The following is an 18,071-nucleotide window of genomic DNA, read 5'->3' as shown; positions in this document are numbered from 1 at the left end:
CCCGGAGTAAAAGGAGTAATCCTTATGCGTGGGGTGTCGCCATCTCCATACGTCTGTGAGACCCAGGTTGGCCACGTGTTGTGATAGTGTCGTCTCCGCCCCTCCCCTACGTGTTGGCCCCGTGCGGTCTTGCTCTTCCGACATAACGTCGTTAAAGTCGCCTCCCACTATTTGTAGTGTGTCTGCAGTGTTCATGAGGATCGTAGCTATTGCCTTATATGTGCGTGCCTGTAGTTTCGGTGGGGCGTATACTGAGAGTACTGTCTATCTTTGCCCCCTCCATATTCCCTGTACTCCTGCATATGTCCCTTGTGGGTCGCTCCAAGTACGTGTTGTTTTGAATGGGAATGCTTTGTTTACCAGTATAGCAGCTCCTCTTGAATCTTGGGTGTACCCCGCGTGGGCTAGGACCGCATGCCTCCCTCTAGCTATGAAGTTACATTTTTCGCCCCTGAGGTGTGTCTCCTGCAGGAGGGCAAAGTCCGGGGCCACTCTCTTAATATAGTTATTTACTAGTCCCCTCTTTATCCTTGAACCCAGGCCATTCACATTCCATGTGAGGATCGATACCCCCCTGCTGTCTTGTAGCGGTGTCGTCAGTGTACTTGCCATGGTGTGGTGCGGTGTTCATGTTCTATTCGAGTCTGTGCTGGACGCCAGCGGCTGTACTGCAATCCCTCTGATTGTCTTCCCCCCCCGCCTCCTCCCCCAACCCCAACTTGTGTAACTGTTCCCCCCCAGCGATCCCCCCCTCCCCACCTCCTTCTCCATCCAGACTCATCCCCTCTGAGGACCGAGCTTTCAGTAGGAGTCGGTCTGTCGCCCGCCCACACCCGCCCACTATTTAGTTATATTGAAACTTGAAGAGAATTTTAAACTGAGAACCACTTCCCAAAAAAGAATAGGAAGACAGTGGTAAAGGAAAACAAAAACAGGGGGTAGTGACAACTTGCGTGCTATCGTGTGCTCCGGCCGACGTCTGATCTAGCCCACTCCAGCAGCATTCAAGAGTGGGAGTCTTGTGGAGCCATTTCTGACCCACTATATTTGTCAGAGTTGTCTTGTTCCATGTCTCGTATCACAGTCAATAATGGGTGGATGGAGCTCTGATGAGTGTCTCTTACATCGTCCTCCGCTTCCGAGCCTCTAGTTTCGGCCTCATCCTCACCATCCCCTTCCGAACAGGCCTGTTTGTGTGCACCCTGTAGTAGCGGATCCGCCGTACCGGAGGCTCCTGGGGACTCCGACCTCCCCCTCCTACTTCCCGTCGCTGTGCGTGCTCGATAGGGGGTTCCTGAGGCATGAGAGCGCATCCTCCTAGATTTTTGCCTTTGTGGTTTCGGGAGATTCCATTGTGTCTTTTCTCGTACAGTTCTGTCCATTTCCTCTCGCCTCGCTGCTTCCCTGCCGTTGAGTATCGGTCTCTCTTCGAACCATTGCCATGCCTCCTCCGGGTGGTTGAAGAAAATAGCCTTCTCCTTGTATATAACTTTAAGTTTCGCCGGGAAGAGCAGCATGTAGGTAATGTTCATAGATCTGAGCTTGGTTTTCACTGAATCGAAGGACCGTCTCTGCTTCTGCACCTCCTGGCTATAGTCCGGGAATATCATGATGTGTGTGTTCTCTAGCCTTATGACTCCGAGTTTCCGTGCTTCGCGTAGAATCAAGTCCCTATCAGCGAAGTTGAGGAAACGTGCTATCACAGGCCTAGGTCTCGCACCCTCCGGGGGTTTTGCCAGCAGTGCTCGGTGAGCTCTTTCTATTACAAAGCATGCTGAGAAGTGTGCCTCCGGGAAAGTCTCTTTGAGCCACGTGTGCAGGAACGCCGCCATGTTATTCCCTTCAATTCCCTCCCGAAATCCTACGAATCGCAGGTTGTTGCGACGCGCCCTATTTTCTGCATCATCGACCTTCCACAGCAGCTGCCTGTGTGATGCTTGGAGTTCTGCCATGTCTTTCCGAATCGTTGTAATCGAGTCCTCTGCCTCCCCAATTCGCGATTCTGACTCCGTTACTCTGTCTGAGAGGTTCCTGAAATCCTGGCGCAGGAGGGTGACCTCAGATCCCACCTCTCCGATTTTCACTTCCAGTGCCGCCCGTGAATCTTGAATATCTGTTCTTGAAGCCTGGATTGCCGCGAGCAGTGCCCCCGTGTCTATGTGGCCATCCGCCGACGTGTCCTGGTTCCCCCTGGCCTGTCGTGGTGCTGCAAAATTGTCCATGGGGCCTTTTTGCAGCGGTTTGGGCGGCGGGTCCTTTTTCCCCATGGTGGTCGACGTGGGTCTATGTCCGACCTTGGCCGTGCATGTCCCTCCCTGGCAGAGCAGTCGTGGAGGTCCTCTGCCCGGTCTCACCGGTCACTGGGTATGTCCACCAGGTTCTAGCTCCAGCATTCACCCCTCACTCCTCTCTCAATATTGCGGTGTGTGATGCGGAGGGCTGGCGCCGTAGTGCCTCAGCTCCGTCTGCCACCGGTGTGCAACATCGAGTCTGGCCAGACTCCCCCTCCACGTGTCTCCGGTTGTCGATGGATTACTACCGCCGCTCGCTATGTGCGGTCTGTGTCCGGGGGGAGCACCACGTGCGTTTTATTTCAGGGACCTAGTTCATGCGGGCTCTGTTTCCTCGTATGGTGTCCATCCACTCTCCCCCGTCGTTGATATTCCGCTACCGGGTTCATTCACCCCGCCACAGTGGCAGTTGCCTGTATGTGAGCCCACCAGTAACTGCCTCGGTTCCTGCCTCCTGTGCCGCTAGGGGGGGAGGGGGCATCTATGCCCACTTACATTGCCGTGTCTGGGGCTCACCCGGGTGCCTCCCGCAGCTTGTTTGGCGTGCCGCACCTTCCTCCTTCAGCCGCGGGGTTCCCCCACTGTCTCTCCCCTTTAGTAGTACTGTCCGCTCCTCCACCGCAGCAGACACGTATGTGGATATCGCCAAGTCACTGCCTCTGTGTTTCGCCGTGTTCCGCCCAGCCGGCGGGCCGTTGTGATGGTCAATGGGGCATGGGCCGGCGGTGCGTCGCCTCCGCTCCGGCCTCGGCAGGTTACTGCTCCCTGGGGTGGGTTATGGGCCAGCTGGCCAGCCCTCCCTCGATGCGCGCCCTCTCAGCTGCGGAGCTCCGCTACCTCTATAGTGGTGCGGCGGGCGAGATCGGCGGGATTGCCCCACACCTGCCGTCGGGATTGCTGTATGGATCTGCTGACGATGGGGGCTAACGCCGACCTCTCCCCCCGTTGCGGAGTCTCCGTACCTTTCACGGGCTCACTGCAGAGTCTCACAGCCTGTTGTTTCCAGCCTGGGTCCCACCGCCATCTTGGTGAAGGTGTCCCCGATGCCGGTGTCTGCTGCAGGGGTCAGCGTGTCTCGGGTCTTGCACCATCGAGCGTAATTTACCCCCGGTGGGCCCCCACTCACTTCTCCTGCTGCAGTCTGTCTCCGCGACCCCCGCCGAACACCGCTAGTACCTTCGGGGTTGCCGGAGCTGGGTGCCTGGCTCGTCCGCCATGTTGGTGCAGTTGTCACCGGGCTCCGGCGCCTCACCCGACCGCGGGTCTCCGATCCTCTGAGCCGTCCCACGTTGCGCCGATCTCACTGTGGCGCCGACTGGTTCCTGGCCAGGTGCAAGGGTCAGTGCAGCAACCCGCTGGACATCGCTCCTCGGACACCCTTTTCAAAGCGTGGCCGCCATTTTGCCTCCTCGGGGTTCTCCACCGCTGCCGGCTAAACCCCCGTTTCTCTGGCCCTAAGGTCGTCGGGTCCGCCGTCTACCTCACCAGACAGCCTCCAGGTAGTCCTCCACACTTTCCTTGTGATTTAGTGCTTCGTGGATGAGTTTTGTGTCGGATTTGATATCGGCCGGCCGGGAGCTCACGAGCTACACGTCTATCTCGGCATGCTGTTGGCCACGCCCCCCTCTCACGAGAGATATCTGATCTGATGCGGAACGACCAGTCCTGCTTCTGATATGATCCGGCTTTTAAAGCAGCTGCGAGGATAACTTCTTTTAACCTGTAAATTTTAAAGTTCACTAAGATCCTCCTAGCAGCTTTTTTTCCGGGACGTGCCACAAACGAGACTCAGTGGACTCTCTGGATATCCTGTTCTAGGTCATCAAGGTCCAATTGGGGAATGAATTCTTTAAGAAGGGCACTCACCAAAGCTTTGATGTCACCTCCTTCCTTCCCTTCATCGACATTCAGAATTCTAATATTATTCCTCCTCGCATTGTTTTCTATCGACTTCAGCTTGTCCCTAAGCTCCCTTTCGCTCTTCTTAAGCTTTGTGATCTCTGCTTGATTGGCATCCACCTTAATTGAGATCTCCTTCTGTACTGTTTCCATTGTTCTTACTCTGTCTATTAGGCTGTTGATTTTCTCCTCCATATTTTCGCAATAGCTTTGTATTTTCATTTGATTGGATTCTGATGTTGAAAATCTCTCTCTTATTTCTGCAAGTAATGCCACCATTGGGTTATCTGGCCCTTCTAGGTACGGCCCCTTACTGGTTATTTGAGCCATGACTGGATGTAGTGAATGTTCTGAGTCAGACATAGTACTTTGAGTAGTGTTGGGGTCATCTAAGGGAGATATGTTATGCTCTTCAGTTCTTGACAGAGGATCAAATCTGTTCTTTAACTGTAATGATGTTAAAGAAGTTTGCTTAAAGGCGACAATAACAGCAACAGCTGAAGTAACACCTGAGGCCATTGCTTTTTTTATGTTTGAGCTATCTATCTGAGGATCACAGAGACGAGAGGGAAATTCTGTCTGGGCACCTTGTGTTTGCTCTTTTATTTTGAAAAATGAACGGAGAGACGGGGTAACTTTTATTTTGGTAGGTTGCTTACTTGACTGCTTCTTTCCACTTAACAGGGACTTAGAGACTTCTATCTGCTTCCTAGGTGTCTTTACTTTTGCCTCTATCTGTGATTCGGTGTAGAATTTAGCAGGTCTGGAGAAGCTAATGTTTCAACTTGGGTTTGAGGTGGTACTGTTTGCCCTTTTGTGTGGGTGGTAATATTACTAAATGAAGTGTGCCAATCACCTTTCCCCCCAAACCCTCCTACTCCGTTACGTGTATCTATTTACCTCCTCTTCTGTTGGTGAGGGGCCACACTGCTTCCCACTATACTCGCTTACTTCATTAGATTTTTGATTGGAGTTTAGCGAACCAGGGCTAGATTCTAACCTAGTGTCAGTTCTTTTTTTAATTTTGCCCCCTCTCCTCCTTACTGCATTCATGTAGGGCTCAGGTACGCCAGGCTCTAGTCTTGGTGTGCTAGGCTCCCCGCTGCCCCCCGTGGGAATCTGAGTCTTGCTGCGGCGCGACGGCTCCAGCAGAGCTGCACAGCCACCTCCCAGCTCTCCACTGCCAGATCAGATCGTGGTGGGGGGACAGAGGAACGCGGAGATTAAACAGGCCTGCGACGGCGGCAAAACAGCCAAAGTTAAAAGGGATCAGGGTCCGCCAACAGCCGTGGGAGTTCCCCAAGACGAAATTCGCAGAGCACAGAGGTAAGTTAGGTTATGCAAGCCACCATCAGTGAGAGCTCTCGACCCCGACTAACGCTTGGGCGCCTTGTTCCCCCTCGGGAATTTGTTCGCTTTTATCAGGACCTTTATACAGAGGACATTTCTCTTAATAAATATCAGCTAGATGTCTTTTTTAGTGACATAGATATTCTCGCGCTATCCGACAATAACAAAGAGGATTTAGCATCTCCCATATGTTTGGATGAAGTTCACAGTGTAATGAGAGGTTTGAAAAAGGGTAAGGCGGCTGGCCCGGATGCTATCCCCAACGAGATTCATATCCTACTAAGGGAATAATGTGCGACGCGGCAAAGGCCTTTGATAGGGTAAGCTGGCCCTTCCTTTATTAGGTAATCAAGCATTTCAACATGGGGGAAGTATTTGAATCAGCCATTAAGATCATGTATAAAAACCCCACGGCCCGGGTATTGGTAAATGGTGTTCTCTCTGAGATAGTGCAAATAGGTAGAGGATCCAGGCAGGGCTGCCCACTTTCCCCTATTCTTCTTAACCTATATATTGCACCACTTGCCATCAAACTAAGAGCATGTAAAGATATAAATCAATTTCTTTGTAATAAGTGGGAGAAAAAAAGAGGTCTTTAAGCAGATGACCTGATTATCTTTACAACTCACATGGATCTGGTAATTCCCATTATTTGGGAAAAGTTAGTCGAATTTGGTAAACTATCTGGATGCGTCGTAAATCCATCTAAAACTGAGGTCATGCAGTGGAACACCAGCTGTAATAGCGGCCTTATAAAGAACAAGATAAGACACCTGGGGATTAAATTGGTCCATAACTTAGATTTGGTTGCAAAAGTAAATTTTGACTCAGTAAACTTTCAAAGTCAAAAAACAGTTGTAGAAGTGGGACACCCGCTTTCTTTCATGGGGAAATCAAACCTATTGAAGATGTCCATTCTCCCCAAGTGCAATTTCATCTTCAACTCAATCTCGTTCGAATTTAAACCCGACTGGGTTAAGAAAGCTCAAGGCCTTTTTAATAGTTTTATGAGGGGAAATAAAAGGCCGAGAATTGCATGGAGGAAATGTAGGGAGAAAAAGGAAAACAGGGGTATAGCATGCCCAGATTTCCTATGCTATTTGAGAGCTTTTCATTTAAAAAGAAAATGTGGCAGTTACTGAGGAGTTCAAACAATATCACCCCTTTATTCCGTGCCTTGACATATGGCCCACCTGATATATCTAACCATTTCCTTTATAAGTTCGGAGACCCTTAATTCTTCAAGAAAATCAGATCAAAGACTCTAAAATGTGCTTGCATTATATGGTACCACATCAGGAAGACACTTCAGATCCCAAACTACAGCCATCACGCCCCAATATGGAACTCTTCAGGCACCCCGGAGTGCCTGCAAGACGTTCTCGCTATTCCGATAAGGGAAAGAGGGATTTCCGAATGGGGCCAGCTTCTGGAAGGCTCTCAACTAATTTCTTGGCAGGACTTTCAACAGATTTCAGATGGGGCAGTCTCCCGCTTTAAGTACTGCCAGCTATTAGGCTGGGCTAAAACCTTGAGTAAAACTTTAAGCAATGCTGGCAGTCAAAATAAACTGTTTGAGGCTAAAATAGCTCTACGACCGGGTCTCCAGAAAGAGGTTTCGGCATGTTATTGGTTAATGGTACACTCTTTAGAAGACCCCGCTACTTGGTACTCAGAGACGTGGAGGAGGGAACGACCGGAGATCGCCTTTGAGTCACTTTGGAAAGTATCTACATCGTTATTATGGTATTCTGTGAATTCCGCACCCTTAAAGAAAAATAATCTCTTTACGATCCACCAGGCTTGCTGGACGCCGCGAAGATTGGCAAAGGTGGGACAACAACTTGTGAGATACTATCAGAAGTGTGGTGAACCCAACGTGGATGAAGCACACATGTTCCGGTGGTGTCCCTCCATCCAGTCATTCTGGCAGAAAGTGGGTAAAGTTTTGTCAGAGTCGGTGTGCCATGAACTAAAGGTTAGTCTTTCATTGGTTATCTTTGGTGTCAATCTCTTTTTAGTGTCTCCAAATTATTAAAAGCTCTCATATTTGTCTTAATTTTACTAGCTCAAAGAGAACTTTGTATTAAGTGGATTCTTCATATTTCTCCCTTAGAGCATAAATGGTTAAATTCAATTCACAGATTTACAAAAAAGGACAGAGCAATTTGCTTTAATAAGAGAATGAAATTCTTGAGTATCTGGAATAACTGGGTTGAAAATTATTGTCCTCCTTAAATCTTCTTTTCTCTCTTTCCGTTGTTGCCATTAGCTGACACTTTCTCCTAATATGGATTTAGGAACCCCGATAGGCTTAGAATACATTTAACTTCAATGCATTTAATTATGTACAACCCCCTTGTTTCAATATTCTTTTTTTTTTGTTATTCTTTGGTTTTGCCAATCCAATGATTAAGCTTCAGTAAATTCAGGATATTCTTATATAACTAGCATCTTCGCCAAGAAGGATTGGCGATACTAGTATGAGAATCAAACAAGATCCTTTAATTAAAAAGGAAGAAAGAGTAAAAGCTATATGGAAGAGGATCCCGTGATGGCATTCATCCCCTCCCATGCGGAGAGTTCGGGTATCTTTTTGGCTGGAAAGTGAGGATATATATGGCTATCTCTTCTATCTCCATTCATATACTGATCAGACGTATGAGGATTTAAAAAAAAAAGAACTGACAAAGTGATACAGATGTTCACACAGTCGCCAGTTGGTAGTTATAGTTAGGACCTACTTTCTATAGGAAAAGCGTTTTTGCTTTGCTAATAGCTTTGGCGCTGTTTGATGAATCTTCACGACATTTTGTAAACTAATTTGCAGCTGATTTCTGCTGCTGTCTTGAAAGTTTTGGGGTGATTCACCAAGCGCGGGCCGAGAACAAGGGGATGATTAAAAGCTTGTTTTCCCCATGTTAATTCCCATAGAACCTTTAAACATGGCCACCAATTTGGAACATGCTTAAATAACTGTGCATCAATTATCTTTCCTTTCCTGGCAGAGAATACAGATCGTACAACAATTAACCTGTGACCCAGCTCCTTTTAAAATGCCAGATTTAAAGGGAATAATATGGTGACATTTAGCAGCACAATTTTTATCTGATGTCTTTAAGCACATATTTCTGAGCGATTGACGGCCCTGTGTGCATATATTCCAAATGTTCCCATTCATGCAGGTGAAATTGACATGGTTTCTCATGTACGTGCTTAAGTATACGACACGGAGAGAGGCAGGCTGCTTTGTAATAGATTCCCACTTGCAGATACTTAGTCATTTTTATGTATTGTGCAGATATTATAAATAGTGCAAATGTCGGATCTGTTTTAATGATACATACATACATATATATCCATAGAATAGAATACATGTATATTAACTACTGCCAGTCGCCAGTTGGTAGTTATAGTTAGGACCTAGTTTCTATAGGAAAAGCGTTTTTGCTTTGCTAATAACTTTGGCGCTGTTTGATAAATCTTCAAGACATTTTTTAAACTAATTTGCAGCTGATTTCTGCTGCTGTCTTGAAAGTTTTGGGGTGATCCACCAAGCGGGGGCCGAGAACAAGAGGATGATTAAAAGCTTGTTTTCCCCATGTTAATTCCCATAGAACCTTTAAACATGGCTACAGCGCGAACTGCTAACCGGAATTACATCAAATTGAACAGGAAAGTAGATGTTTGTCTAGGTAAGTGCCTTTTGTGTGGATTAGTGTAAATCCATTGAGTAGTTGTGGAGTAATTTAAAAAATTTCCAGTTTTTATATACGGATGCGGAGGATCTGCAACCCCTTTTGATCCCTGCTGAGATCTGACTGGCTGCCAACACTTCAAACTAGGAAGTGTTGGCAGCCATTTTGGGACTCGGTTAAACTGAGTCCCAAATAAAACATTTTAAAAAAGAAAAGGGGGAATGGTAGGAATGCACTAATCCAATTGACCTGCTTCATGTGTCCCCCTGGGACCCCACTGCAAAAAAATGCATTTAAAAAAAACAACATTCAGCAGGAGTAACGCAGGATCTGCGACTACCACCAAAGAAATAAAAAACGTGAAGTTTGCAATTCCCCCCCCGGGTGGGCTAGGTCCCGGGGGCAGTAGGGGAAAAGGAGGGGGCACATGGGCTCCCCCTCCTGGGCTTATAAATGCCCCGGAGACCCTCACCTCCCCAGGGCTTATTAATTAAAAAATGGGTGCCTGTTGGGCCACCCAGCCCCATGACTGCCACCCCCAAGGGCTTTATGTTTAAACAATGTGGGGAGTTGCTCACAACTCCCCCCACCCCCGCAGCCCTTGGACCACCACCTCCTCAGAGCAAAAACAAAGAAGGGAGCCAATAATGGCTCTGGGGACCGCCACCTCTCAAGGCTGGCTCCTGTAATGTCCCAGGGTGCCTACCCCTAGGACATTGCAGTTTGCTATGACTTGGCGGGAGCATTACCACTCCCGCCAAGCCATAGCATATGCTGCTCCGCTTCTAGCAAGCAAGAGCATAAACATGCCCTTGCTTACTAAAAGCAGAGCTGAATTGCTGTTGGATAGAGGGAGCTGCATGTTCAGCAGTTTCCTCTGTCCAAATAAAATGCCAGCTCCTGCAGGATGCAGGGAGTCGGTAGAGACTGCGGGGGCCTTGAGGCCTCCCTTGTGGTCCCAGAGTTTAAATGCCAGGGAGTTGTGGTCCCCCCACCCCCAAAAACAAATTACAAACTCCTGGGTCTTTGGGGCCAAAATTTCCTCTCCTCACTTTAATTAAAAAAATACAAACAAAGTCTCGGGGATAGGGTAATCCGGTGCAAGATTGGCCTGGGATGGGGACTGTTTGGTCCCCCCTCCCTTAACTAAAAATTATAAAATGAAAGGATAAAAGGCCGAGCCCTGAGGATGTGGTCCCTGGGACTGAAAACACCCTGGTAGGGTGGCCGCAAGCCCCTCTCTCCTATGCAAAAAAAGCCTGGCCCAGGGGGATGGGGCCCCAGATCCGAAATCTGTCCAGAAAAGGAGGTCCACACGGCCCCCATTCCCTAATAAATAAAAGAAAGGAAGCCCCAACAAGTAGCCAAAGGCCCGCAATGTTTCTTCACCACTCTGCAAACGCGCCTTCCTTCACACTACTGGTTGGGAAATGAAGTCCTTTTTACTCCTGAGTGCCTCAGGAGTAAAGCGGACTTTATGCGCATAAAGAGGGATTGCTTAGATGTCTTCAGAGGCCACATCCCCTTTCGCTACCACTCTGCAAACGCACCTCTTGCCACACTACTGGTTGGGGAATGAAGTCCTCTTGAATCCTGAGGGACCTTGGGCACCAAAAAGCTCCCCTAGTACCTCCTGTAAGTCTTATGCAGCAAGATTTCTGAACGCTGGTCAGAGGCCCGCTCTCTTTCTCTACCACTCTGCAAGAGCCATTACTACTTTAAAAACCATAGAAAACAAACATTACAGGGACATTATAATTAGGAAATGGAATTGAAATAACTTAGAAATTTACTGAAAAAAACAAAGGTTACAGGGAGGTTATAGTTAGGCTCAGGTTTCACTTGTAAAAAAAAGTGGAATTCAGCAGTTATAGTTAGCTGAGCAATACACTGCTTATGCCCTCATATTACATCACTCATGACATGGTCAGTTACATCACTCATGACATCACAAATGAATACTCTTACCCCCTAGCTCTGGTCCAGTGGGCCCCCTGGGACCCATCAATGCGAAAAAGCATTTTATTAAAAAAAAGTCCATGATCCCTGTCAGAGTTGCAAATCCTTGAAAAACATATTTTTTTTAAACGGCAGTCTCCCACACTTATTTAAACTATAGCCCTTGGGTAAACCAGGTCCCTGGGGCATTTTATTGCCCCAGGTCCCTGGGCAATGAAAAAGAAATTGAAGGGGAGCATGGGCCCCCCACCTAGGTTTCTGTTTAGACCCACGGACCACCACTTCCCCAGAGCTCTATCTATTATATTGAAGGGGGCAGAGCGGACCCCCATCACCTCATTTGGGCCCTGGGAACTGCCACCTCCCAAGGGCCTCTATTTCTATAAAGGAGGTAGGCTGAATGGAGCACCTCCTGGGGTTGTTTGAAGCCCGGGGGACCACCACCTTCCTGTTGCTTAATTTAAAATTTGAAAACAGTGCTGCATGGACCACAACCTCCCGGGTGCCAAATACGTATTTAAAACTGGAAGGGTGGTCTGGGCGGCCCCCCGCCGAAGCATTATATATGGCCTTAAGACCACCATCTCCATTGGGCCGGCCTGTCAAAAGTAAAGGAAGGGGGCCGTGCAGTGCCCCCTGCCGAACCTACAAATGGCCCTATGGACTGCCACCCTTAGGGTCTGCCATTTTTAAAGAGCCCTCCTTTGGAAGATAGCTGCTTGATTTTGCTTGGTGGGAGCTGTAACAGCACTTGCCAAACAAGAGCAAACATAAACTCCTTTCCCAACAAGCAGGAGCTTTCAAACTGCTCCTGCATGCTGGGAGTGGAGTTTTCATCTTTTTACCTGCCCTCTACCTAGCAGGCAGGGAAACTGATGAAAGATTGCTCCCGCGCACAGGGAGCTGCATATTTAGCAGGCAGGGACACCAGGAACATTCAGGTCCCCCTTCCGAAGTTCCCATCAAAGCACACTGGGTGTGTTGAGTAGGCCAGGACTCCCAGGTAGACATGCCCGGACCCCAGAGGATGGGGTGCCTGGGGCCATAGTTGCCCCAGGGAGGGGGACCACACAGCCCCCACCCACTTTTAAATATGTCTTTGGCCGAGGGGTCTGTGCAGCTCCCCTTTTAAAATGTTAATTTTAGTCATGGGGAGGTGGTATTCTTGTCAAATTCCCTGGGGAGTAGTGGTCCCTGGGGATTCCATGCTCCCCCTAAGGTTGTTAATTTAGCCATGGTGGTGGTCTCTGGGGCATGGTAAAACCCCAGGAGAGGGGGTCACGCACACTGCTCAGGGTGGGGCTTGATGCGCAGTCTGAGGAAATCTTCAAGTGGCTTCCTCTCTCTTCACGCATGCCCCTTGTCCAAGGCCTCATAATAAGTCGTATTGACTACGGGAATGCCCTCCTCACCTCAACTAATGAAAATCTTTTGTCTAAGCTGCAGGTGCTGCAGAACACCGCAGCCAGAATGGTATTGGACCTTCCCCCTCGTACCCCATCTGCTCCCTCTCTCAAAACCCTGCATTGGCTCCCTATCAAGAAACGGATCCAATTTAAAGTGTGCTGCCTAGTCCATAAGACAATTCATGGACAAGGACCAGCTTACTTAGAATGTAAACTTAAACCCTACCTACCTACGAGAGCTCTCAGGTCATCTGGCATGCAGCTCCTAAAGGTCCCTAAAGTACATACGGTCAGAAACGGTGACAGGTCCTTTAGTAAATCAGCTCCTCACCTTTGGAATTCTGTGCCCCTATCAATCAGGGTCCAACCCAATTACCTCAGATTCCGAAAAAATCTGAAGACCTGGCTGTTCTAGCCTCTGTCCCACTTCTCTGCTCTTTATTTCTGTCTGGCTTTATTTTTGTCTGGTTTTGGTGTCATTGCAAGCGCTCTGAAACCTGCGGGTGATTTATGCGCTATACAAAAGCAATTTACATTACATTACATTACAGGGCACCCAGGATGATGTGGCCGGGCCCCAGGGGATTGGGTCCCCAGGGCTGAAATTGACTAATGGAGGGGGGGCGCATTGCCCCGCTCTCAGTATTATTTTTGTAATAGGGCCTGGGGACTTGGTGGTCCCCAGGGGCCAGGGGGTCTAGGCAGCTCCCCAGCTTAGTTTGTAAATTTAGCCCTTGTTAGGTGGTGGTCCTCGGGGCATGGTAAAGCTGCAGGAGGGGGGTCAGTGTGGTCCCACTGTATTTATAACATAATGCTGTGAGGTTTGGTGGTTTCTGCGGCTCCAAAGAGTGCAAGGAGGGGGTCCCTCCTTTTTGAGCACATGCCCACTGACCCACTAATATACTCATGCACCTATTGACAGACCCAGTGATATACTCACACACCCACTCACACACTCATGACCTCTGACCTCCTGGTCAGAATCACTGATCTCCTGTACGCAGCTCCACTGTTAAGGCTCTGCCCTTAGCGCCCTTGAGCTCTTTTCCAGGTAGGTGTTCGAGGCCCTCTTTCACCTACAGGCTCCTGCCTGCACCTCATTCCTGGTGTTCTAATGAAAGAGCACACTGCTCTTCTGCTCTTTTCTTGGTCTTTGTCCATTGCCTTTCTATACTTTGTCTCTTATTTCCTACTATTTTGCCCCTTTCTCATTTCCTACTTTCTTCTATTTGCCTTTTTTTGCCGTTCTACTGCCTTCTTGCATCTCTCTTTCCTTGCCTCCCCGCTCCCTCTTCCCACACGCCCCGCTGCTGCTGCCCCCGTGCCCCTCTCCAGAGTGTCGCCTCCGCCTCCCGCCTCCAAGCTGATCGTTCTCCCCGACCCATACTTAATGATGGCCGCTGCATAGCAAGAAGAGCAAGACCTCTGACCTCCGCCCTTGCTGCTGCCACCGACGACCTCCGCTCCCTACTCGACCAATGCCACACAGCAGCCTCATCCTCCTGGACCTATCAGTTGCCTTCGACACAGTCTCTCCCCGCACACTAGCCACCAGGCTCCATGACGCTGGCATCCAAGGAAAGGTTTTAGACTGGATACGATCTTTCCTCTCAGATCAGATGTGGAGTACCCCACGTACCCATCAGTCTTTTAGTGCATCAGTATCTATATCTTATTGCTGGATGCCTATATAACTCTTGTTTCCTATTACTCTCTGTTTTTGGGTACCTAGTTGCTCTTTTTATCCACTCCAGCCATAACATCCCATTCGCTATCTTTCTCCCTAGTTCTCACCTTTTCTTGTTCCTCTCTAGCGCAACACATTGGTCTGGTCTCCCTCTTTTTCTTTCCAACCCACCCCTTTATCAGACATTAACCTTCTAATTCTCTCTCTCTCTCTCTCTCTCTTTCTCTCGATATCTTTTCTCCCTTCTTCTTTTTAACATTATCCTCTCTCTTCTTTCCTGATCAACCTTTTACTCTATCATTCAACTATTCAATTTTTCTGCACTTTTCTTTTTTTCTCTCCCTCAAGTGCCATATAGATGTTCCCACTCACGTCTCCTCTACTCCGATTTTTGTCTCTTTGAATTTCTTAATTGTTTCTGTTTTTTTATCTCCTTTTCACTCCATCCTGTGTTACTTTTGAGTACTTCCATTTCATGACCCATTACCTGTCCAGCTCCTTCTTCCAATGAGCTGCATGGCTGCACACAGTGGTTAATTTCAGCCAGGCCAGTGGTCAGTGTGAAAGACTGAGGAGTGGACAATACTGGATGTCTATGCTGATGCAGCCAGCTGCACACCTGCTATGTGCCTGTGCAGTTTATGAGAGAACTTGGTGGTGATAACACAATTTTAATTTATAGGTCTCTATTGACCTTCATTTATGCCCAAATTCAATTTACCCACATTTTACCTAAATACAAATGCAACTCCTTACTAAATATTCATTGAGCCAGGTCAATACATTTTTTAACTTTATTTTTTTTTATTTATCATGCTACTTTGCCCATTTCAGAATGCAGTATCAATTCGATATATTATATATAGTTAGCAAAAGTACGATAGGAAATGAAAAGTCTTAGGGCCTGATCTAGAGTTTGATGGATGGGTTTCTCTACCATCTTACAAGTTTCAAAGGATATAATGTTGTCTTAATAAAACGCACAGGATATCCATCAAGTTTGTGATGGAGATAGCCATTGACCAAACTTTAGATGAGGCCCTAAGTTTGCATCAAGGACTTATAGCCGAGTTATCAGCACTTTAACTAAGTCAAAGTGGTGATAAACGTATCGCCCTATTCACAAGCTGGTGCTAACAGCCGAGATCACCAGTTTTCGTGTGACAGCAGCCGCAAAAAACATTGCCACAGATGACACCGGCAACTAACGCTAATGAGATGCAGAGTAGGCGTTTCAGTTCAAAAAGCCACGACAACACCACTTCACAACATTCTCAATGACCAGCCAGATCGGCGATAAGATCACAAAACAGGAGATTACGCGCGTTAGCAACAGGGATTTAACACCTGCTCAGACCAGGTGTAAAGTACGACGACAACCTGCACCATAAAAGGGAGCCCAGCCCAGAGCCACACCTGAAGAACAACAAATGCCATGGAGCCAACAATCATGCAGCTCGGAGCCCCAAGAGGGCCACAACACTCACTGCCACCACCCCCAGGACCACCCCCTTCACCCCCGGGACCCTACCCAGTCCCCTCCCTCCCCCCGGACAAAGATATCAACTTCACAAAATCATGAACAAAATAATTTGCATGATGTTGCACAATTACAACAACTAACATTCATGTGTAGTCAGAAAAAGGAGAATCATTCATTTACCATTGAAAGTCCAAACAAAATGGGGAACATCCTTTACTAAGCGGATGTTACCCAGCGCTACCATTACGACGCGTCTCTTACATCGCAAGTCGTAACCACGACTTGCGCTGGAGGGCGCTCAAGGACAAGGAATAGTTCATTTACTATTCCAACACCTTCCCTACTATCCACGGGGACTGGTGTTGGAATAGTAAATTAAACTATTCCTAAGTCCGCACCCTACAGCGCAAGTCGTGGTAAAGACTTGCGTTGTAACGGTACGCGTGGTAATAGCCCGCGTCGTACCGTCATACATCCAAACAAAATATCACATTCAAATCTGATTCAAAACAACTATTTGGAAGAGTCATGGCAGATCATCCCTGGACAATCTGTAAGTCACAGCCTGTAAGACAAAATTAAAGATAAGAAGGTGTGTCATGCACTCATCAAAGGACAGAGAGAGAGAGAAAGAAAGAGAAGAGGGAGAGGGAGAGGGAGAGAGAGGGAGAGAGAGGGAGAGAGAGGGGGAGAGGGAGAGAGAGGGAGAGAGAGAAAGAGAGAGAAAGAAAGGAAGAGCGAGAAAGAGAGAGAGGGAGATAGAGGGAGGGAGAGAGAGGTAGAGAGAGGGAGAGAGTGGGAGGGAAAGAGAGGAAGAGAGAGAAAGAGAGAGAAAGACAGGGAGAGAGAGAAAGAGAGAGAGGGAGAGAGAGGGAGGGAGAGAGAGGGAGAAACGGGGAAAGAGAGGGAGAGAGAGAAAGAGAGAGAGAGAAAGAGAGGGAGAGAGAAAAAAGAGAGGGAGGGAAAGAGGGAGAGAGAAAGAGAGAGAGAGAGAGAGATAGAGAAAGAGAGAGATCGTACAAAGAGTGCAAGGCCAATCGGGCTCTTGACTCATGCATGCCAACTGTTGTGTGTGTGTATTGCTATTGGTGCACCATAAGCCTAAGGTCTGGCTGCTGCGATTGCCAAATCACATTTCAAAAACGCAAGCAGTAGTCATACCAAGATCAGGGATGAAAGCTCCTTTGTCTCAATACATAAAGCGGAAGGACATCTGCACCTTCGACCTTGGTCTTGAATGTGGCTGGCACCCCCTGAGAGAGATACCATACCAGAATATGACAGCTCCCACACCACAAACTGCGCTAATGAAAGACCAACGTGTCCATACCCCACACACAAGTCCCTGCTTGAGGTACTCCTGCATGGGATGCCCTTGACACTTAAGTAAAAATCACCCATAAGTCTAAATGCTGCACACACATTCGACTCATTGCTCTAAGCTGTGGCATATCATCCACATAATTTCCGTAAGGTCAGAAGAGTGCGCGTTCTACGAGACACACAGACGCAATGGCAGGACATCCCGGCACATGCACAACCCCGGTCATGTGGAACTGCATAGTGCACGTATGCTGCATTTGTTGGGAGCACTGTCACTGGCAGCGTTGTGAATCAGTTACCGTCTGAGCTTCCATCTTGCGTATGTCACCTGCGTTCAGCCCTGGTTCCACTGTCGATCATGGACATTCGAGAGTCCCATGGATGTCTGCCTATCCAGCACAACAGTAGCTGAACTGGATTATGACTTGTGTGTGCGCCCCCTGGTGGTCCACGACCAGAAGTGTAACCGTGATACCTGTGCATGGGATGCCTTGATATCTGGCGTATGTGCTGGCAGTTGGGCATGGGAGATTGCACAAGTCCTCGTGTGCAGTGACCACATTGAGACGCTCCCCTATTGGGCTGTGTTGCGGATTGGTGAAACGGTATGGATGGAACACATCTGTCTGGACCAGTTAATGGATTGGCTCTCCCTCGTGTTCGTTGAATTCGGCAGCAACATACTTTTGGAACTGATTGCCCAGGAAGCTGCGCTCCCATTCATGAACGAGTAACTACATTCCTGCAGTCACAAATGATTGTAACCCAGAGCACAGGCCCCAACACCTTGTTGCATCTTGGAGGAATGGTCACATATCCCACCACAAAGGTGGACAAGTCTGCATTCGCCTGGACCCAGCATGCATGTGCGTGCACCTACGGATGTTGACACACACCTATGCAAGGTGAGGCAGTCCCATGGGTGGAGCTGCACAGCGTCGTTTGGCAATGTTCCAAAATCAGACATACTGCTGA

Source organism: Lissotriton vulgaris, chromosome 4_1 (assembly GCF_964263255.1).
Source record: "Lissotriton vulgaris chromosome 4_1, aLisVul1.2, whole genome shotgun sequence".
Taxonomy (NCBI): Eukaryota; Metazoa; Chordata; class Amphibia; order Caudata; family Salamandridae; genus Lissotriton; species Lissotriton vulgaris.
The sequence above is the reverse complement of the archived record's forward strand: the minus strand, read 5'-3'. Positions refer to the sequence as shown.